We start from the raw sequence: 23253 nt of genomic DNA, 5'->3' as shown, positions 1-23253 counted from the left end.
GCAAGGCTGGAACCACCTTGTTACTGCTTAGCCTGACCCCCTTACCGACACCCCCCCCTCCCCGCCCCCAACACCATGGGTAGCAGAACACTGGCATTTACTGTCAGGTGCCCTCATGGACATGAAAGACTATGGAGGAAAGTCAGAGGACCTTGATTCTCTGTGTTCTCTTGGGCTAATCCCATCATCTCTCCAAGCTCATTGTCCCCTCTGTATCCTGCCTCCTGACCCCACCTAGGCAAGGCTGCCCAGACCACAGAATTTTGAATATAAAAACCCCTGGGTGTTGGCTTTCAAACTTGCCCCAGACCTTACATCTTCAGGTGGCTGGAACCACTCAAAGCCACTTTCTGAGAATGAGGAGGAATCCTTCCCAGTAAGCTCCCCCAAATGGCTCCTGGCTCATCCTTCTGGGGTCACACTGAATGGCTTCACCCTTTTTCAGTTAAGATGGCCCCTACCTGGCCCCATCTGCTCTTTCCAGGCCAGACACTTCCAGTCCTCTCAGCTGTTCCTCATGTAGCATGGTTCCAAGCCCCTTCTCTTGTTACCTGCCTCTGGATGTCAGCCTCAGCTCCTCCCACTGTAATACAATGCCCTGGCATGAACTAGCACAGGATACTAAATGTATCTGTTGCAAATATTGGGAAACCTCATCCAAAGTGACTTAAACAAAAAAAGGGGATTTATTGGCACATGTAACTGAAACACTTGTTGTGCCCAAGATTGCAAATCCGAGAAACCACCGAGGAGCCGACACCGATGTAATCACATGAGGGTTTAATCACAAGCTCGAGCCTGGGCCCAAGTATACGATGCAGCCGAGCAGAGACTTGGACCCCGAGACTAAGAAGCATAGTAGTGTTAGGGGTCCGTGGCCAATGAGATTGTAACATACGTAGAAAGGTGCACAGTTATGTCGGTCCACACGCAGGTGGCCAATTGAATTACGATTCACCCTATAGTGACCATTTGAACTAACCTATTATTCTAGTTAGAATTGGTGCGCAGGTTTGGCGGGCAAAAGAGGGGTTTTCATTCCTTGGCGGTTAAAGGTCAGAGGTCCCGCATTCCTATGTGTGCTGGTTTCTGGTAAGGATGTGCTTAATAGCTAAACTAGGGTGAGGGAGTGCCTTAAACAATAGGCAGGTCATGTGGGGGATTTTACATGAGATGGCAGGTGTAGCACAAAATGGAGTTAGTCCTGCTCTGCTTGTCCAGGGGTAGGGGATTTTTGTTAGATTTCCTGGGTCCCACAGACTGGGAGTAGGCTAGCTTCAGGCATGGTTGGATCTAGGAAGACCCATGTGACCTGGATCCATGCCTCACTAGGAAGACCCATGTGACCTGGATCCATGCCTCACCTCTGCTCTTTGGGTGTTGGCACCATTCTCCGATAGCCTCTCTCTTCACAGTCCCAAGGTGGCTGCCACAACTTGCCAGGGCTACATTCTTGCAGGCCCAGTCCAGGGGGAAGGAGAGAGCATGGCTTCCCTCAGCCATCCAACAAATGTCCTGCTCCTTCCTCACTCGGCCTACTCAGGTGCTATGCCATGTGAGCCAGTCCCCGCTACCAATGGTTGTAGTTATGCAGTTTAGCTTGGGCCCAAGCCACCTATGCCACTGTCCAGCTTGTCCACTGAGGAGAGGGGCACATTGGTCTCAGATTTAGCCAGTGTGCCATCAATACAGGTTACCCAAGTATTTAATAAAAATGCTGAAGAGCACCAAGGACACAGCTTAAGGCTCAAAGCTAAAGACCTGAGTTTGGATCCACCTTAGCTATTTAATCAGGGGTGTTAGAAAACAATGTGGGCCATTCAACGGGTTTTGCATTTCCTTAAATGTGCTGTTATCTAGTTCATGTATCTCCATTTGCAGATCCTGAGATATTTTATCAGGCTGAAATCCAGACACACTGTTTCCAGTCTGGCCCTGATCTACCAGAACAGTAACTCTATAATGAGAGAAGCTGATCTGGAGGGAAGGGTCTGTGGGAGTCGCAGAATGTCTCTGTGTGTCCCTACTTTCCAGGGTCATCTGTAGCTGACAGAAAAGCTCCACTGGAATCATGCTTGGTTTGCATTGGGTCACCAGGCTGTGGCCCCTTCAGTGGACATTTGTTGGCTTTTGATTTGTCCGGCTTCCATTCCTGGTCCCATTAGGACCCTATGATCTCTCCCTTTTTGTATACAGCCTTAATGGGGATTTGGGAGGGGAGGCTAATCTCAACAGCAGGGCCCAATGAGAATGTGAGTCATTTCCCTAGCCTGTTTCCTTTCTCACTTCGTGGCCTGCTTTTTAAGCCTCTTGTCCCTTCTCTCAACAACCCAATTTCTCGCCAGTACTTTCCCTTTTTCGCTTAAATTTGTGAGAATCAATTTTATTGCTTGCACTTAAAGAACCCTGATGCATTCACCAAAACCAACTTGCCTCCTCTTCTGAAAACTAAACTGGAGCTCATGCATCTCCTTCCCCATAACCGCTCCCACTCCCACTTCCTCAGAAGTCAGCATGAGGTCCCCCTGCCAGCACCTGGGGTGGGTTCTGTCTGGCCCAAAAGACCCACACTCATTCACAACAACCACTCGGCCTCTCTGATTGTGCATTCTCTTGATTTCAGTGCTTGCTTGCTTGCCTTTCTTTCTTTCTTTCTTTCTTTTTTTTTTTTTTTGAAGACTTTATTCATGAGAGAAACAGAGAGGCAGACACACAGGCAGAGGGAGAAGAGGCTTCCCCGCAGGGAGCCTGATGTGGGACTCAATCCTGAGCCAAAGGCAGACATTCAACCACTGAACCACCCAAGTGCCCTGATCTTCAGTGCCTTCTTACTAGAGTTTGTTCCTCCACTTCAGTGTCCTCAGCTGCAAAATGGGTGGGATGGGGGGTTGGTGGGAAGGCCGGCTTCACTGAACACCCCAGTCAGCAGGCCTGCCCTTTCATGCTCTTCTTCCTGTACCAGGTGACTTTGGCATTTCCCACAAGCCTCAGCTGGATCTGATCTCAGCCTTCCCTGCATGCCTCTCTACTCCATGGCTCTTGGTAGTGGTTTTATACTTGGATCAAGGCCATCTTTCCATGTTGGTCATGTGTGATCAGAATCTGAGCCTACCAGGTGTCTCAGAGCTTCTCTGACACTGTTCTAGAGACCTTCTTTCTCCAGATCCTTTGGGATCACACAGCCAGAGGTCCATTTTTGAGACCCATTCCTCTCAAGACCCCTTTCCTTTGAGATCCCTGGGCTCGACTGGGGGGCCTGTCTTGGTGTGAATCTCCTGAAGCCCACCACCCAAAAGCCAGGATGCCATTCTGAGGATGGTCAGCATTCCCTCCCCAGCAGTTATATGCTGCTAAATGTTTAACACTTGGCACTCTGGGATAGCTGGCGGGGTGGGGGTGGGGGCTGATTTGCCAATTTCCAGGGTGTAAATACTCCCACTATGGCCTATTTTAAGATATCAATGTGATGTCAACTGGCTTGCAAAATTCTAGAAATTTTAATGATGGCTCTCTCTCTCTCTCTCTCTCTCTTTTTTTAGATTTATTTATTTTAGAGAGAGAGCATGTGTGTGCTCGTGAGCAGGGGAGGAGCAGACAGGGAGAAGGAGAGAAGCAGACTCCCCACTGAGTGGGGAGCCTGACTTGGGGCTGGATCCCAAGAACCTGAGATCATGACTTGAGCCAAAATCAAGAGTTGAACGCTTCACTGATTGAGCCATCCATGCGCCCCAGTGATGTGCTCTCTTTAGCAAAGGTGAACTGGCTCTAGTTCACTGGCACTGCTATTCCCTGGTCACCCCAAGGAAGGGAGTGACATAGGCTCTTTGGGCCTCTGCCTGTAGGACCCATTGATCTCCCCAGGCTTCAAGGGGCTGCTGCTCCTACTGGACACCAGGCTGGCTCTTTGGTGGCTGAGCGTGAGGGTTACTGAGGCTCTAGTGCTAAAAGAGCTAGGGTTCTGCAAGTGACGGTGTGGCCTTGAATCTTAAACTAGGTGACCTTAGGTAGGTGACTTCTTCGGCTCTCTGTGCCTGAGTTTCCTCATCCAGAAAATATACATAATGAAAGGTTCCTGCCTCATAAGGCTGCAAAGAGTAAATGAGGTATTCGTGGAACAATGTAGCCCCAAGCCAGGCCCTCAGTGAGTGCTCCGTAGGTGGGGGTTGCAGCCTATCCTATGTGGAGGGCAGTACGCAGGCCCACTTTGGGCATCCCTCTATGACCACACCCCTGAATGTGGGGGGAGGGGAGCACCAGGTCCCTGGTTGCCAGTGCTGGCAGAGAGCCTCAGGCGCAAGACCCCACAGGTCTAGAATCGTGGGAAGGTGCTTATTCTGGGGTACACGCTTTCGGGGAAGGGTTTGAGAAGGAAGGTTGCCGCAGTGAAGGATGACTCATCCCCCAGTGACTTGGACAGGTAGGCTTGATGATGGCCTGGAGGCCTAAGGATGAGCAGAGCAGAGAGGTGACGGGCCACAGTGACATTTGAGAGCCTAGATGGGCCTGACAGGGGTAACCTACTGCTGGCCTGCAGACTGGATGGACTGTGGCTGCAGGGCTTGTTCCTGGCTCCCCCCATCTTCTGCCCCTGAGTTCCAGGGGCCCTGAGGCCAGAAGGAAGGGACTTCACTTGGGACCTTGGCATGTGGTGGGATTGGGCCAGACAGTAAAGGAATGGGGGAGGACACAGGCATTCCCCTGTGCCAGTATGTGTACACGGGAGCCCAGCTGGAGCAGACAGTGCCTGTGGGAGACCAGCAAGCAATAGGCTGGCTACATTGTTGAGCTCGGGGGTGACAGGAGGTGAGTGGTGTTTAAGGAAGATTAATCTGGCAGCGCATGGAGGATAGATGGGAGCAGGGAGAGGCTGGAGGCAAGGAGACCAGTCAGGAGGCTGTGGTGGTCATCCAGGCAAGAAATGATGAGGTCCCCCTTCCCAGGGAGCAAGCAGCAGGGATGGAGTAAAAGAGACAGATGTGGGAGCCATTTGAAAGGAGGAGCCTCTGGCTGTTACATGTGGGGTGCAAGGGCCAGGAAAGAGGCAAACGTGATTCAGGAGCTTTTGAGCCAGGGGAAGTGATGTCAGAAAGAGAAAATGGACTGGGAGCTGTGTAATGGATGGGAGAGAAGCCAAAAGAGCAAGAAGGCTCCACAGTACTGTGGCCTCCAAGTGGGAACTCTACGTGCCAGGCCCTATCCAGAGCATGGCCATCAGTCTGGGCACTCTGGCCATAAGCAACAGAAACTGCCTCTGGCCAGTGAGTGAGCAACAGACTTTTTTTTTTTTTTTAAGATTTTACTTATTTATTCATGACAGAGAGAGAGGCAGAGACACAGGCAGAGGGAGAAGCAGGCTCCATGTGAGGAGTCTGATGTGGGACTTGATCCCCGACCCGGGATCACGCCCTGAGCCGAAGGCAGATGCTCAACCGTCGAGCCATCCGGGTGTCCCAAGCAACAGACTTGTTGTCCTAAGGGAGAAGTCCTCAGAGGTGTGGGTGCTGATGGGGTTGTGCTAGTTAATTTAAGGCACTGAAGGCAGGAGGGGAAAATGGATTTTCCCCTCCGTGTAATGGATTCTGTGTAGCCCCAGAAGGTAGGGTTGGGACCAGCAGAGGGAAGATGCAAGAGGCTGAGAAAGACCTTCCTAACAGGTGGTGACACAGGTAGTCTTAGCAGGCAGTGAGCTCCCTATGGGGTTGCGGGGGGTGGGGGTGGGGGTTGGTGTTGAAACCGGCCCTATTGAGGCCTCCCAAGGAGACCAGGGATGGGAGGCAGGTGGCCTCGGTAAGGCTCTGTGGTGAAGGGCAAAGACTGGAGCTCCAGAGCTGACTTGGACTCTACTCTCAGCCCCACCCTTACTCATTGTCCTTGAGAAGTTTCTTGCCCTTTGGGAACTGGGCTTTCTGGCAGGTTGACCCCATCTCATGAGATGTAGCCTCCCTGGTGCCTGTACTTTTGAGTATTAAACACATTTCTCACAGGCACGGCACCTGTGCCCTTCCTTAGCTGACCTCCTCCCCATCGCCATGCCGTCCTATTGGGACTGCCAGTCCCGGGCAAAGTCCTGGGTGCTGTGATTGGTTCCGAGGGGCGGCATGACTGGTCAGGATTCTTCTCATGGCTTGTCCCACTTGAAGGTGGAGAGGTTGCCTTCTCTACCTCTGGGATTGGCAGCTGTGAGGATGCAGGTGGGCGTGCTAGGCCAGTGACAGCTGCTTCCCCATTGTGCAGAGAGAGTCTGCCCCTCGAGGGGAGTGAAGCTAATATATAGGGAAATCAGAGGGTGAAAGGGAAGGTTGTCCTGGTGGCCCCAAAGCCCTGGAGGCTCGGGTCTCTGTACCTTTATATCAGTCCCATAAGCTGTCCAACAGCCTTTCTGGCCCGTGAGCCAAGAACTTCCTGTTTTAGGCTTATGCCAGTGGAGGTTGGATATTGGTACCTGAAAAGGGCCTGGCACAGGAGAAAAACATGATGCTGTTGGCAAGGCACCCACCCAAAGGTGGCAATGTGCAGGGCGCTCAACCACCAGGCGGCAGATACGACATTCTAAAATATAGAGAATTCACACACACACAAATCCATATTTCTGGCTTCCCAGGAAAAATCCGATGGATGGGACCAAACCCATTTTCCTGGGTGGGAGCAGCGGGGACCACGCTGCCCCCTTGGCACGCAAGGCTGCATTCTCCACCCCATACACAATCTTGGCATTTGGCAGGATTGAGGGCCTTCGTGGGCACGTTCCTTCCCCTTCCCTCCCTTCCAGCTTGAAGAGCCTGTGGCTGGGGCCTTGCATTTCACCTGTTTCCTTTAAGGCCACAGCAGATCAGGTGGGGATGTCTCACAGACCCCTGGCAAGGCAGGACTGGCACTTTGAGATGCACTGAGAGGGGAGAAGTGGAGATGAAAGGCCTGTTCATAAGGAGCCAGCCATGGGCACCCTGAGCTCAGATCCCATCCTAAGGAGGGATTGGGGACCGCTGCCATTGGCATAGGAAAGGAAAATTTGGGAGGAGTTTCTGAGGAAGCCAGGAGAGTTTCAACTTTGGAGCAGGGCTGGGAGGCAGCTGCAGGGAAGGCTGCGGGTGGGGAAGGTGCGTGCAGGTGAGGCCTGGAGCTTCCTGGGACCTCTGCCTGAAAGCATAGAACCAGCGTTACTTCTCTGGTGTCTGGGGGAAGGCAGGATGCCAGGACTCAGAGGACACTCAGAAATTGTAGCGTTGGGGTGCCTGGAATTAGAATCAGAAAAGGCTCAGGTTCTGGTGGGCTCTTCAGAGGAGACACCTGAGCAAAGGGAGCCGGGCAGGGCCAGCTTGGTTGCAGAGAGGTGTTTGCAAAGCACTTTCACAGAAGCTCCCTGCAGGTGGACTCAGGTGAAGTGACCGCCCAGAGTCATATTGCAGAGCCAGGTGGCAGCCTCGGGCCCTCTGCATGCCATCTGTGGAAAGGAGTGGGGCAGAAGGCCCAGGGCCCCAGTGAGCTTTGGAGGGAAATGGAGAGGCTGGACTGGGGGACAGGGCAAGGTGAAGGTGGGGGCGCAACAGTCACTAGGTGAACATGGATGGAGCACCTCCTGTGTGCCAGGCCAGGTGTTCTGCACCATAAATACGCAGTGAGGAAGGCAGGAACTGTCTCTGCCTCACATTCTAGTGGGAGGAGATGACCATAAATGAGCAAATTCAGATAATGAGGAATGTTCTTCAGGAGTTGGAAGGCAGGCAGAGAGGCCACATTGACCATGGGGGAGCTCACACAGGCATGTCAGGTGCTGGTTAGACTGGATAGTCAGATGTCTCGGAGGAGGTGACATGTGAGCTGAGACCTGAATGACAGCCAGGGCCAGCCGTGGGTGCAGTGGCCTTGGGTGGGAATGAACCTGGTTACTAAGGGGTCTGCTGTGGTCTGGGCACAGGGACGTGTGGAATTAGATGAAGAGAAAGCATAATGACAGTTCTGTGTTCATTCATGCTGTGTGCCCCCTTGTCTACCAGAAAGGCACAAAATTGCTGAAGCAGATCTGATGAGGCCAACAGGGGTCAGGAAGATGGCTAGGGGTGTGGCACAAGAGAGCCCAGGTCTGGGGTGGCTAGATGCTGCCATAGTCTAGGGGTCAGGAGGCCTGGGTCCCAGTGTGGGCCCTGGGACAGATGTGCTCCGCTGCCTTGTCATGAAATGGAGCCTGTGATCCAGAATGACCCAGGCCTGGACTGTCCTGCAGTTGATCGTTAGGCAGGGGTGGAGAGAGGGCAGGGAGCTAGGAGGGTGGGAAGGGAAGGTAGGACAGGCCACTTCAGCGCTATTCTCCAGTCTCATCGCCTGCTTGCTCCTACCACCTTCCCAGACCAAATAGCCAACCTGTAATATGTGCCGAAGGAAGTCCAGTGAGGTTGAGATTCATTCTCTTTTCAAGTACTTAAGATAAGTACATATATACACATATTTTTTACTTGGAGTGAAACTCACGTAACATAGAATTAACCATTTTGAAGTACGCAACTTAGTGGCGTTTAGTACATTAACAATGTTTTACAACCATCAGCTCCGCGTAGTTCCAAAAGATGTTCTTCACCCCAAAGGATACCCCATTAGCAGTCACTTCCCATCCCCCAGCCTCCAGCCCTTGGCAAACACCAGCCTGCTGCCAGTCCCTGTGCCTTTGCCTGTTCCGGGTACTTTTCATGTAAATGGAACTGTACGGCATGTGGCCTTTTGTATCTGGCTTCTTTCACTTAGCATAATGTTTTCCAGGTTCATCTGTGCTGTCACATGTATAAGGTACATCATTCCTTTTTTTGGCCGAATAATACTCCATTGTATGGGTAGACCACATTTTGTTTCTCTGTTATCATCCATTTGGGTTGTTTCCACCTCTTGGCTATGGTGAATAATGCTGCTTTGAACACTCCCGTGTATTTGTTTACCTTTCAGTTCTCTTCGGTAGATACCTAGGAGTGGAATTGCTGGGTTGTATGGTAATTCCAGGTTTAATTTTTTTGAGGCAACACCAAATCGTTTTCCTCAGCAACTGCACCATTTATGTTCCCACCAGCAATTCATAAGGGTTCCAGTCTCTCCATATCCTAATGCTTATTTCTGATTCATTAAATCCTTGCAGAAATTGTTTTTCTCCTCTCCTGGTGCTCCTGCTTTGCTAATGCCTGAGTCTGTGTGGAGCCTGCCACCAGGCCAACCAGCCCTGCCCCGCGCCCGGTCTCAGGGTCCAAACCGGCATCACAGGGCAGGCCGAGGGGACCGGGGCAGCTGGGGGACACGCGATCCTGCCACAGGCAGTGGGTCAGGGAGGCTGTTGAGGTTGGGGCTGCCCCTCCCTCTTTCTCCGTGCGCACCCCCAGCTGGGAGCTGCCCTCGCCACCCCTCTGCTCTGTTTCGTGTGTCTCATCACCAGGATAAATGTAGCTACAAACAATGCGGCGGGCGGGGTGCTAATTTGTCAGACGCGGTGCGCGGCTGTGATTCCGAATACATTAACATTTTCACGTGAAATCATTTCAATTTTTAGTGATTAAGAAGTATTTGTTTTAAAGCATCAGGATGATCTCCTGCAGGCCTGGGGGCCGGCGGGGGCGGGGGCGGGGGAGCCCTCAGGTGCGGCACCGTCGCTCCGGGCACCAGCACAGGCAGAGCTCACGCCAGTCATCCCCCTGCGCCTATCGGTGCCCGCCACAGGCTTCCCGGGTGCGGGGCTGGAGGTGGCAGGGAGTGGGCGTGTTGCAGGACAGGGCGTGGGGACCGTGAGGTCCGAGGGTCCCTTGAAGGTACGGGGACCCAGAGGCTTCAGCCCCTACTATCTTCTCACTCTTCTCCGTGTTATTCAAGCCTCACTGAAAGTCCCCTCGTCAGAAAGGCTCCCTTTGGCCCCCTGGCCCCAAGTGGCTGCTTAGCTTCTTCTGTCTTAGCTTCTTCATAGCACTTTGCAACATCAGAGATGACCTTCTTTATTGACTTGTTTACTTGTTTATTTGCTACCCTCTCCACACCCCCAACAATGGTGCGCAAGCTTCTTGAGGCACTTTGGCCTGCTCCCTGCTATATCTCCCCTATGCCTAGAACAAGCCTGGCACTAAATAAAAGCTCAGTATTTGTTGGATGGATGGATGGATGGATGGAGGGAGGGATGGATGGATGGTTGGATGGATAGACAGATGGCTACAGAATGGGGCAGAAGACACCTCACCATACTGCACATCCTATCATCCTTGAATCAAGCTCTCTGTGACTTGAGGAAACCCAGCCCTTCCCGGGCACGCCACCTTTGGTGTGCCAGACTCTGGGCACCTGGGAAGTACAAGTTCATTAGCATTGGAGCTGTACTTATAGGCCTCCAACCCGCCCCCCAACTCTTTGTCATAACTCCCACTCTAGAACCTCTCTGTGCCTCCCTCTCTGGATGGATGGAAGCTGCTGTAAGGGGTTCTCAAGGGCTTTGGACAGATGGGGTCCTCGAGGTCCCAGCTGCTGCCAGCCCTCTTTTCCCCTCCCAGGGGCTCTCAAACAGGATGGCCTTCCCAGAGCAGCCCACAGGGCAGCCAAGGTCTGGGCATGAAGAATGTGCCTGCGGGGGCACTTGTGTGGCAAGAATCTGCTTCTGTACTAGCGTGTATGTGATATGAGGTGCTCAGAGATTTGCCAAGTGAGAATCAGGCTCCTGCTGGCCTCTCCCCACAATGGCTACACAGGCAGCCCTTCCTCACCCTTCCATACCTCCTAAACTTGTGTGGCCCTGCACCCTCCCCCCATACCCTCAGATAAGACTCCTCCCCCAACCTTACCCCAGTGAAAGGAAAATAACTGGAAGCTTTTATCGTTCAGCAGAAGCAACATCAGAAAACAATTATTGTTTTAATTACCTGCTGTCGCCGTACAAGACAGGGAGGTTGTAAAGCGCGATAAAATCTTTCATGTTAATGGACTGCCAGCCTGGGCCAGGGCACGATTTATGGGACTGCAGCTGGCAACTCCAGTCAGCTGGTGTAGAGCCCCCCAGGACCCCTCTCTCTTGTTCCTAAGGCCAGGTCCCCCATGCCAGGGGTGACATGCCAGCACCTACACAGGAGCATCCTGGAGGCTCCATTCCCTGCAGGGTGAACTTTGGATTGACCCCTCCTTATGCTTTGTGAAAGACATGCCAATGTTGGGCTAGAGCTGGAATTGAGGCCTGTCTCCCTAAGTAGGCCCTCTCCCCACAACACTGCTGTGGCCACCACCCTCATCCTCCAGCTACACAGGGCCATTGCCCTGGGCACCATCTTGGATTCCAGCATTGCCCGGAGCTGGTCTTCCCCATCAGCCATGCCACCTCGAACCTGTCTCCTGCTCCTCTGCCTCCCTCCACTTCTTAGAGCCTGACTGCAGGCCACTGCCTTCTGACAGAGAGCCTCCTCTGTCCTCCTGCCCTCAACCAATTCAACCTTACTGCTGTGCCTGCATTTCCCAAAGCCCCTGCTTGGGGAACCCCACCTCCCCCATCCCGTTTTTTTTTTTTTTTTTTAAGATTTATTTATTTATTTATTTATTTATTTATTTATTTATTTATGATAGACATAGAGAGAGAGAGAGGCAGAGACATAGGAGGAGGGAGAAGCAGGCTCCAGGCAGGGAGCCCGATGTGGGACTCGATCCCAGGACTCCAGGATCGCGCCCTGGGCCAAAGGCAGGCGCCAAACCACTGAGCCACCCAGGGATCCCCCACCATCCCCTGTTTTAAGCACTTTCACACATTTGCTCATTGAAGCCTCACAACAGAGATTTTGAGGAAATGCTGTCATTATGCTCCCCATTTTACAGATCTGGAAACTGAGGCATGGAGAAGTCAAACGGCTGTCCATCTGACTTCAGAGGGAGGGCTAGTCTGAAGAAGAGATGGAGTAACAGTTGTGAAGTGCTTGGGACAGTGCCAGGAGTAGAGTTCCCGGCCAATACATTTTAGCTCTAATAATAATTCTTGTTGCTGTTATTGCTGTTCAACCTGGAGGAAATCACTTAGCTGCTCTAGTTACACCTCACTTATCTATAAACTGGGGACATTGCTTACCTGTCCTATAGGATGAGGGCATCAAATAAGCCCGTGCCACAGCAAGTGGTTTAGGGCAAGATGTATGGTGAGAACTGAGGACCTGTTAGCTGCTGGCCTTGCTGTTGCCATGGTAACAGTGGCTGAAGTTGAGGCTATGAAGAGAAGTTGAGTCCACATTATGCAAGGCCCCTGATGCCACACCAAGGAGTTACAAGTCATTCCAGAGATAGTGGGCAGCTGCTGAAGATTTCAAATCAGGACACACGTGGGTTTTAGAAGGATCAATGGCTGAGAGAGCAAAGTTCAGAATCAGAATGATCCAGATGAGGGCTGACAAGGCCTGCGCCCTGGCTGTGGCCAGGATAGTCCTAAAGCCATGAAGAGCCAGTGCCAAGTGTGGGTCTGGTATGTGTGGTGGCCACTCTCGCCTAGAGCGTGCAGGTAATTGGCTAAGTCCCAGGGCATAGCAGAAATATCTGGGGCTGAGGCCAAGTCCAAGTAGGGAAGAGAATCTTTAGGCCATTGCCAGGGACTGGGGTGAGGCTTTCTCTGAGCAACCTAGGAGCCTGGCCATGTCTCCCCAACAGGATTGGATGCAGGCTGGGAGTCTGCATGGATGGCTTCGCTCATTACTTCATTCACTCACCCACCCACTCATTCATACATTCCTTAACTCATGTCCTCAACAAATGTTTGTCGAGCGCCATTTCTGTACCAGGCTCTGAGCTGGACCTTGGAGATGCTGGGAAGTATGGTGGCACCTTCCTGGAGCTGATGTTCTAGTGGAGGAGATGGGCAACGAGCCAGTGAGCAAATGAAGAAATGAAATAATTGCACGCTGTCAAGAGTGCAGAGAACAAAGAAGGAGCTGCGATGGGGGCCCACCGTCCTCTCTCCTCCTCTCAGTCCCTGGCCTGTCTGCCTGTGAAAAGTGGCTTGCAGCTCCCCGGCCCTGCCGAGATGCATGGTTGGCATTAGCGGCCCAGCCTGCCCAATACATCTCCCTGTCTTCTCTGGCTTACTTTCACCATTTTGGCTATCGCTTCAGAACTCTAAAATATTCCCCAGGGATATTAAAAGGGGCCATTCATTTAAAGATCTTTCTATGGAGCCTTCTTCTCTGAGGACTCTGAGGGAAAGAAAAATTTGAGGAGAGGGCGAAAAAGAGCAAGAGGAATCTGATTTCAGAACTCCCAAGCAGCAGGACAGATGCACTAAGGATCAGGGCCCAGCTTGCTCAGAGACATATCTATCCAGTGGTGTATGTGCCTTCCCCCCTTCCCTTTCACCTTCTGCTTGCATCTCTTTGGGAGTCTGAGCCCCCATGTTGCCCCCCAAGGGGGAAGCCATCCCCAGGTGCTGGAGAACAGTGTCCCAGATTATAATTCAGTCTGTGAGTGTTTTTCCCACCTCCCTCCCAGTTCTCTGAGGGGCCTCCTGTGTACTGCGAGGGCTCCTGTGGAGACAGCCTCCATGTAGTCTGTCCCCTGTGGCTGGGCCAGAGTAGCTAGTAAGCTGAACCCACCCCATGCCAGGTGCCTGGAGAAAACATACCAGTGTGGCAGCCCCAAGGCAGCATGGAATGCAGGAAGGTGATAAGCATGCTCTGGGCCATGGCTGGTTTTCATATGACTCTCTGGGCTGGGAGTCATCATCCCCTTGGGATTTCAGGCGGCAGCTACTTTCATGAAAGCATTTGGAAACTCTGGGTCCCTGCGTGGCTCTGTGGACAACCCCTACTTGCTGCAAGCAGCACGGCCAGGAAGAGAGGTGGTCTTAGGGTGTCTTGGTGGGGTAACATTTGATGAGGCTGGAAATGGGGCCTCTGGCCAGGGGCTGGCTTTGTATACCTAGTATTGATATGCCCGAGGAAATATGTGCCTATAGGTGAAGGTGACCTCACTATATGCTTGGAAAGCAGGGATGCCTGGACCCTGGGGGCTCAGGGTCACTTGCTAGGCTTGCCTGTTTTCTAAGTGTGAACAGAGGCTGCCTGCCCAGTCTGCTGTGTGGCAACTGGGCAGCTAGCTAGGCCTCTTACCCACGGCTGAGAGAGGTCCTCATCCAGGATTCTCTAACTACCCTAGTCCAAATTTCAGGAAATTCCCTGATCCCCTCCCAACAGTTCCAGATGCTCCAGAGTCTCTGATCCATTTCTCTCGTGTGCTGGCATTTTCCTGCCTGGCTCCATCCCCTTCCCTCCTGTCAAACATATGAAACCACTGGGCTTCTCCAAGGGCAATGCCAAGTTCCTTCTCAACACGCAGGTATATGAGTGAGTGTGGAGGGAAGCAGTGGGTGTGTGAGTAAACACTTGTATACCTGAACATTGGTATAAAGGCACCAGCAGGAGTATAAATGGATGCTTTGATAACAGATGTGTGTGCGTGTGCGTGTGTGTGTGTGTGTGTGTGTGTGTTTGTGCCCTCTGACTCTATCCTAAGTGTTCTGGGGTGTGGATCCCATGTGAAAATATATCTTAAAAATGGATTCATCTGTAATTTGAAGCAACTGTTTTATCATTGATAAGGAGCTGACAAAGAAAGGAAACAAAAGATCTGAATTAATAAACAGTGTTCTGGATAGAGAAGTGTAAGATGTGAGCTCAGCCAAGAATTGGAGCTAATCTTTTTTTTTTTTTTAACATTTAAATAAAAGATCTGGAAAAGAATGTGTACAGTGAAATCACCAAGTTTGCAGTTAAATCTAAACTCTCCTGGGTGGTAATAAAATGCCAAGCTGGTGAGGGATAAGCTCTAGGAAAATCTTATCTTGAAAGGCAGTGGGCTGGGCAGAGAATGGCCAGCAAGTTTTAGTTTGGAGAAAATAATGTGCATGGTGTCTGGGGGAGGGTATTTGAAGTTTCTTTCATAAAGAGGGACCCAGAAAGGCAATAGAAGGCTGGACATGGTTGGGAAGGGAGTTTGAAACAAACCATAAATGTTCCCTTCTCTTCACACATGAATAAAGGGTACCTGCATCCAACATTCTGACGTACTAGTGGTCATGCCTCCTCAGGAGAACCACCCACCCAAGATTGGGGGAACGTGGGTTTTATTACAGACTTAGGTGATCTGATTAATTCATTTCCCTTCCTTTACCCTCAGTTTGTATATCTGTGAAATGGAAGTAATGATCCCTGGGGCCTGCCTCACAGGAGTGTGAGAGAGACTGAGATCTCCCACAGATGACAATGTATGGGTAATTCTAAAGTTCAGTGCAGCCATGAGTGATTGTTATCAAGAGAGTTGTCATGAGAAGGGAACTGTCAGATAAAATCAGACTAGCCCACCTGGGACAACTTCAGGGTATAGAGAGAAGCTACATGGGCACATGGTAGAAATCTATAACATCAGGAAGGGAGGGTATAGAGGAGGAACACAGGCTCCTTCACTAAATCCTAGCCTGGAAGAACGAATCCCTCCCCACTCCTGGACCCCACCAAAGCTCAAGAGAGGTACGTTTAAAACCAATAACAGGAAATCCTGCTGCACTCAGCAGGGAATAAACTTTGAAAATCATTTCCCCTAGAGGTGATACAGGCTGAAAATATAAATTGCTTCCAGAAAGGTTTAGATACGTTCATGGATGGCAGAGTCAGAGTGGTTCTTAGGCAAAATTAGAATGTTGGGAGGCCTCCACCCTGTGAGGATGATGTCAGAGAGGAAGTCCTGCCAGAGCCAAATGCCTGGGCCAGACCTAACAACCTAGTAGTCCTGTCTCTGTAGGTGTGTGTATGTGTGTGGGGGTGCTATATTTGTCCCTGATGACAGTAACTCCTCACTCTCCAATCCCCATCTGTTCAGAAACTTTACTTCCTCCCCAGCCCCTCATCCCCCATTGCTGTTCCCTATCCCCGCTCTCCAATTTCCACCTTCGCAGTGTTGACCTGTGCTCTATCTTGCCCCTTCCATCTCACCTGTCATCATAGAGTAGCCACACCCCCTCTCTCTGTGTACTGTCTTCTAGCATAGGTACCTTGCTTGGCAGTGCCCATGAGCCAGTGAGGACTGGAAGCTCCTGCCAGGCCCTCCAGTTAATGCTGTTGGCATGCAGCCTCTCTCTCCGGCTGCCTGCCCAGGGCCCATCTCTGCTTGGCTGCCTCTTGCAGGGTCCCCAGCAGAGGCTGACTGAATGAAGGCTGTCGTGCAAGCCCTTCAGGAACCCACAACCCTGGAGAGCTTGGGCACCAGAGGATGGGCTGATACCTATGGTGGGGACAAGGTTACCATCAGGAAACAGGCCTGCTTGGGTCTGGGCCAGGTTATCTGTCTCATGCAGAAGGTATTAGGGGACGGGGATTAGCATGGGGAGGCAGGGTTATGGAGTCTGCTCCCCCACCCTGGTTCTTTGATGCTCTGAGCCCTCCAAGTCACCATGGATGGGCTGTGTAGCTGGTTGTGGGCGCTCTTCTAGCACCACTGATAGTTGCTCCTCAGGTGGCGTGAGCTTTCCGCACCGCGGCCAGCTCACATGGTCGGAGGCCCCCTCTTGGGGCTGCTGCGCTGCCTACCTCTGCTAGCTCTCTCAGGTGGTCCCCGTCGCCATGGGCTCCTGCCCCATAGACTTCCACTGATGTTCCCAGAGCTTGCTTCAGGTGAGGTGGCCCTGCATGCCCATGGAAGGTGAACAGATTATGCCTTCTTACTAACCTGATTCTGCTGCTTAACTTCTGGAGGGAGCTGGGGAGGTAGGGAGTAAGGACTGGTGAGGCCCAATTCAGATGGTATTTTAGGATTCTAGGAAGCCAGTGCCATCCAGTCATGCCTCTGCTAAAAAACCTTCCATGGTTCCCCAGTGCCTGAGGAAATAAATAGTTCCCCAACCTGTCATTCAAGCCCCTGGTAAAATGTTGCTGCTCCATCTTGCCAGTCCTATCTTCGTGCCTCTCTTCTCATGTCTCCTACACTCCAGCCAAACTGGATTCTCAGCTAAGCATCTTTTGGTTGCAGTATGACAGAAAATTCAACTCAAACAGATTTAAACAGCAAATGGATGTTATTGACTCTTGTAACTGAAAAGCCCAAAGGTATGGCTGACTTTGGGCACAGCTTGATTCACTGGCTTAAAGCGTCACTCTGCAACTACTCTCTCCGTTTCTCTGCTCTGCCTTCTGTGGCATTGGCTACATCGTTGGCTTCCTCAGGGCAGCCCCCCAGCAACTCCATACTTTCCTTGTCTTGGTAACCAAATGAGTGTAGCAGCCCAACCCCCACATCATTCATTGACTGGCTCCCATGCCTCTCCCAAACCAATCACCAAATCCAGGACAGGAAACACAGTTGGTTTAAGCCAATCGGGGCCCACTTCTGGAGCTCATGGGGGAGTCATTTCTACCCAACACACACAGCTGAATGTAGAATAGTAAGCGGATCCCCAAAGAAGTGGTTTGGAACAATAGGAGAGATGGAAGCTGGGGAGGAGTCAGCAAGTGTCCAGTCACTGAGCACTTTATTTTCTTTGCTGCTTCCCTGATTTTGTACCTGCTGCTCCCGTCATCTCACCTGCTGATACCCTGTGCCACCTTCAAGGCCTTTCTCAAATGCTACTGCCTTCCTAACACCACTCCCATAACTCCTGTCAGGAAGTCATGTCTTCCTCCTCGGATCCCTCACTGCGCTTAGCTCGCTTCTCCCTTCTGTCTTCTCACCATTCCCTGATCTGCAGGCAGTGAGCGGAGTGGACATGCATCCCGGTTCACATGTGCTAGATGGGACTGGGTGATGGATGGCCGCTGTCACATTGGCTCGGTGGGATGGAATAACAGCATCGCTGCTCCACAGACAGGCCAGGAGGACTGGCTGGCTGTGCAGGCCCAGGGCTGTCCCTGATGGCCATGTCCACATGGCATGGGCTGTCCCTTGCTATCACGCCCAATAAAAGCTTGGGCTTAAAAAAAAAAAAAAAAAAGCTTGGGCTTACTCAGTCTGGGTAGTCTTGCCTCTGAAGCTGTCCTGGCAGTGCCAGTCTAAATGTGACAGGAAGGCCCATGTGAGTGAGAAGGTTGCCTAGCCTGAAAGTGGAGGCACTTGAGGAAGGATCAGACTAGGATCAGACACTAGGATCCAGGCAGCACCCTGGGTTCTTTTTCCTATTGTGGTTTCACTACCTCCTCTTTGTCCTCAGAATGTTCACTTCCTTCAGGCCTCTCCTCTCCGCATTGGCCAGTGTGGGGAGCGTGGAGTTGGTGGGGAAACTGAGGAACCTGCCGGCCAAGGGAGAGAAGACTGGAGTTGAGTGCAGAGGGAGAGGGGAAGGAACACAGGCAGATATGAGGTGGGGCGGTGACAGGAGTTGGGCTGTGAGTCTGGGGAGGGACCAGAGCCATTATTCATTCCCACCACCATGCCTTACAGCTTTCCTCAGTGAGGTAACACTCACATCAGCACTTTTCCCTTTCAAGCTCTTGTTTTAATAACCAGTTATGCCCTGCCAGGGGCAGACCGCATCTCTTCATCTCTTTCTGTTTGATAGGGACCCTTACCCTGTCCAGGAGCCACTGATCTGGAGCAGACCTCTGAGGGCCAAGGGCTCAAGTGAGAGACAAGTAGGGATTCCCTGTGAAGGAGCTGGTGGGCAGGACAAGAGGGAGGCTTCTCCCCAACCTGGCCCCAGACCTTCCTGATAACCATCTTCTAAATCACTAAACAAGGGGATATATTACGTCCAGGCCAACTTCAGAGAAATCTTGTTCTGCAGTGGGACAAATGGGATCAGATGACAGGAAGACCTGTCCAGGTGCCCCCACATTGACAGCCTTGCCAAAAGACAGGTGGTGGTGGGGTTAGTAAGAGCTTCCTTCTTCCCCCAATCTCACCCTCCTCATCGATGTCCCCAGTCCTTAAGTGGCCAAGGTGGTGAAGGCTGCTGCTCTCTGATTCCTGCATTCTGGATATTTGGGCATGGGTTTCCTCACTGGAAAAGTCCATCCACAAGACAGAAGGTGTCTCAGTCCATTCAGGATGCTATAACAAAAAATACCACAGATGGCATGGTTTATTAACAGAAATATATCTCACAGTTCTGGAGGCTGAAAAGTCCAAGACGAAGGCACTGGCAGAGTCAGTGTTCCGTGAGGGCCTACTACCTGGTTCATAGATGGCCGTCTTCTCCCTGTGTCCTCACATGGCAGAAGGAGTAGCTGGCTCTCTGGGTCTCTTTTATGAAGGCACTAATCAATCCCATCCATGAGGGCTTCACACTAATGACCTAGTCACCTTCCAAAGGCCCATCTCCTAATACCATTGGGGATTAGGATTTCAACATATGAATGAGGGAGGGCCACAAATAGTCTATAGCAGAGGGGGATGAATGACTAGGCATTGAATGCATGCAGTGTGACTTGGTTGTGTGGTGAAAGCCTCAACAGGTAGTGGGAGTATTCTTTCCTCTTCCACCAAACTTGGTCCTGAGGTCAGACAGCATGGTAATGATCACAAAGCTAAAGTTGTAGGGGACACCAAATGTCTGCTCCAATTTATTTTCTTCAAGACACAGAGCTTCTTAGTGATACAATTGTGGGTGCTCTTTGCAGACAGGGATGTGCCAGAGTCTAAGGGACTTGTATGGGGCACACTGCTAGGTCAGAGTTCTGCCCCCTAACCCAAGCCTCACCCACGGCTAAACCCAGGAATGCTGTGAGAAGCAGCACATCCAGGGCCTTAGGACACACATCCTGGGCCAGGCTGCTAGCTCTGCCACTCGTAGAGATGGGACCTTGGGCAAGTTACTTCACCTCTCTGAACCTCATTATTATGTGAATAATGGTAGTACCTACCTCATGAAGTTGTTGAGAGAATTAAGTGACATGTTCTGTGTGACTCTATATGGTACATAAAGAATTTCCAGTCAAGTTAAACACAAGTTTACCATATGCTCTTGCAATCCTACCCCGAAGAGAAACGAAGACCTGTCCACTAAAGGCCTATGTGTGAACGTTCACAGCAGCAATGTAATCACCAATATCTAGAAATAGCATTGGAGAACCGGTAAACAAGCTGTGGTACATTTATATAATGGAATACTGCTCAGCAATAAAAAGGAACCAACTACTGATTGAAGCAGCATCGAAGAACCTCAAGCATTGTGCTAAGTGAAAGAGGCTGGGCACAAAAGGCTGCAGACTGTATAATTCCATTTCTGTGACATACTAGAAAAGGCAAACCTATAGTGACAGAAGGCAGCTCAGTGGTTGCTGGGGTTGGGAGAAGGGATTATTAGTAGAGGGGCTGCAGGGAACGCTTTCAGGGGGCACAGAAGTTCTTTCGGTCTTGATTGTGGTGGTTGGATACCCTTGTCAAACCAAATCAGAATGTAGATTTAAAGGGGGTGAGTTTTATACATGTAAAAAAAAAATCTGATTTTATTTTATTTTTTAAGATTTTATTTATTTGAGAGAGAAAGAGCAGGGGGAGGGACTAAGGGAGAGGCAGAACTCTCAAGCAGACTCAGCACTGAGTGCTGAGCCAGAGGCTCAATCCCCTGACCCTGAGCTGAAACCAGTTAGAGGCTTAACCGACTGAGCCCCCTGGGGGCCCCAGACAACCCTGATTTTTAAAAAGCAGAGCCTGAGCCACAGTAAACACTATGTGAGTGCTAGCTGCCATTATTATCATTATTATTCCTTTTCTGATCGTGATTACCCATGGAAGAGTCTCTGGATTAGTGGTTCACGTCCCAGACCCACATGGCCTCGCATCAGCACCCACCCTCCTGCTTAGGCTGGCAGGGGAGGACACCACGGGGAGTCTTGGCCCACCCCACCCACTCTGTGCTTATGGGGAGCACGCCTGGGGAAGGCGCTTGGCTGTTTCCGGAGTCTGGTTTCCCTCCTGCTGATCCTGTGAGGCACTCAGCGACACGTTAGCAAGAAAGATGCCATGAGAAATAAAGTTTGTTATGAATTATTCTTCTTGGGGCTAATTATAGGCACAGAGGATTATTTACAGAGGCAGGAGGCAGCAGGGAGGGAAAGGGGCTCAGGCGAGGCGTGGAGATGCGGTGGAAGGCTGGAGAGGCTTAAGCAAGTGGGGCTGTGTTTGGGGGAGTAAAGGCACTTTTTAAATAAAAGCTATAACCAAACTCAGGTCCACGCTGATGAAAGTGTCTCAGCAGACATCTTGGAGGTCCCAGGCTTTGTCAGGTCCTTGAGACGGACCAGGATGGATCCCACAGGGCACTAGGGTTCTCTGGGTAGGGTATGGGGCAAACACAGTGTCCCAGGGGGTTGTGGGCCACTGTCTGCACCACTGCCCAGCCCCACTCTGTTCTCCTGGGCTTTTCTTGTTCCTGTCTAGTGGAGGGTTATTTCCACCCACAGAGGTGGGAGCAGAGGCCAGATGGAGCCAAATGTGGGTGCCTGCCGGTTCTAGCAGGCCAGTGAGAGAGGGGCCAGAGGGACTTGGGTGAACTGTGTTACCCCTAAAAAATGTAGCCAATCGTGGCTCAGGGAGTAGGGGCCTGGTATGGCCCCAGACTGTGGGCCACAGTTGCAGCTTCTGAAAGGCCACCTGACCTCCTGTTGTTCCATTTGGAAGGTAGAGGTGGTACAGAGCTGAGGCTCAGCGAGTCTCCACGACTGCCTGGCTGTACTCAGGGGCCCTCAGGGCTCATCAGGCCACGGACTGCCCAGCCAGTGCTTAACAGGTGGCAGTTGCTACACACATGGGTACATGGGTATACCACGGGGTGGGTCGATGGTTATCTCAGCTTGCCAGAGAGCGCTGGTCTTGCCCTCCCCCGAGCAGGAGCAGTGGGCTTTTCCAGTTGTTTATGCCTGGCTGCATGACCATCTATCCACTCAACTAGGCAGGAAATGACAGTCATCTGTGCCCTGCTCCCTCCCTCCAGGCCCAGATGGGGTCATCTCCTCACCCTGCCTGCCAACCCCGCCAACCCCCGCCCCCTCACATGCATTTCACATCGGTTCCTGGACTCTGGTGGCCTGTGCCAGGTCAGGCTGCTCCCTCTGCTGTGCTCAGACAGCCTCCACTCCCCGTGTACTTGCACAACAGAGCCGTCTCGAGGGCACTCTGATCCCATCGCCCTGCTTCCCCACGTTGACTGTCCTGGCACAGATTCAAACCTTTTCTAATCAAACCTGTGCTGCCGCCACAAACATCCTGCCTCAGACTCTACTTCTGCTATTCCCCCAGCCTAGAACTCCCTTCCCCACTGCTACTTCCGAGCCCCTGCTTTTTTTTCTCCAAGGCAAGTGCATCCCCTGCCCTCATCCCTGCAGCGGGGCACATGCACTGCATTCTGTGCCTACTGACCCTCCCCCGCCCCTGCCGGAGGGTGAGCCCCCCAGGAGCCCTCCGCAGCACAGCCCGGCACAAACTACTTCCCGCTTCACTCAGAAACATGTAGTGAGAGCAGCAGTGTTCAGGGCCTGTCCTGGGTGAATGAGACAGCCAGACTATCCCTCCGTGAGCCGCCCTTCTGGTTCCAGGCAGACAGACAAGTCAAACAGGGAACCCATGGGATCCCTGGGTGGCGCAGTGGTTTGGCGCCTGCCTTTGGCCCAGGGCGCGATCCTGGAGACCCGGGATCGATTCCCATGTCGGGCTCCCGGTGCATGGAGCCTGCTTCTCCCTCTGCCTATGTCTCTGCCTCTCTCTCTCTCTCTCTCACTGTGTGCTTATCATAAATAAATAAAAAAATTAAAAAAAAAAACAAAACAAAAAACAAACAGGGAACCCATCAGAGAGTGCCGGGGGTCCTGTTTGAGATGCGGCACTCGGGGAGAGCCTCTCTGAGGTACCCTGAGCCAAGATCTGGACAGTGAGGGCGAGCTACCACATCTGTGGGCAGTGAGGGCAGAGGGAAGAGCAGATACAGTGGCTCTGAAGCAGGACTGATCTTAGAATGCTAGGATGGGTGAGGGGCTGGGTGTTAGATGGTTATGGGGAGCAGGGCAATGGCCTGGGACATCTGAAGGGACAGGAGAGAAAGGGGTGGGAGAGGCAGAGCCAGCAACTTTTTGGCTGGGGTAGTGACAGTGCTGTGTGTGTGGGAAGCTGGCCTCATGGGAGTGGCCACACAGGATGGCTGAGAGGAGGTCCTGCCATGGGGATTTTGGAGTCATCTGGCTAAGGCCCTTGTTGAAGCCCAGCATGCTCCAGGAACAAGGAGAAAGCAGATCAGAGGGACAGGAGGAAGGGAGGAGCCTCAGCAGAGCCCTGAAGGTGGCCAGGAGGAGCTCCTGAATCAGACAG

At 51.9% G+C, this 23253-nt stretch overlaps 1 protein-coding gene and 1 long non-coding RNA gene across 3 annotated transcripts in view; one reads left to right on the top strand and one right to left on the bottom strand.

The window, feature by feature from the left end:
* Nucleotides 1-23253, top strand: part of UNC5A (unc-5 netrin receptor A) — a 61955-nt gene that overhangs the window by 7774 nt on the left and 30928 nt on the right. The gene's annotated exons all lie outside the window — the stretch shown is intronic.
* Nucleotides 15993-20036, bottom strand: LOC111095526. The gene is made up of 3 exons (XR_005358130.1): nucleotides 19125-20036; nucleotides 18855-19002; nucleotides 15993-18242 (listed from the first exon to the last, which is right to left on the bottom strand). It is a non-coding gene; the product is annotated as an uncharacterized LOC111095526 (long non-coding RNA).

The sequence above is a fragment of the Canis lupus genome, chromosome 4, assembly GCF_011100685.1.
Source record: "Canis lupus familiaris isolate Mischka breed German Shepherd chromosome 4, alternate assembly UU_Cfam_GSD_1.0, whole genome shotgun sequence".
NCBI classification, from domain to species: Eukaryota; Metazoa; Chordata; class Mammalia; order Carnivora; family Canidae; genus Canis; species Canis lupus.
The sequence above is the reverse complement of the archived record's forward strand: the minus strand, read 5'-3'. Positions and strand labels throughout refer to the sequence as shown.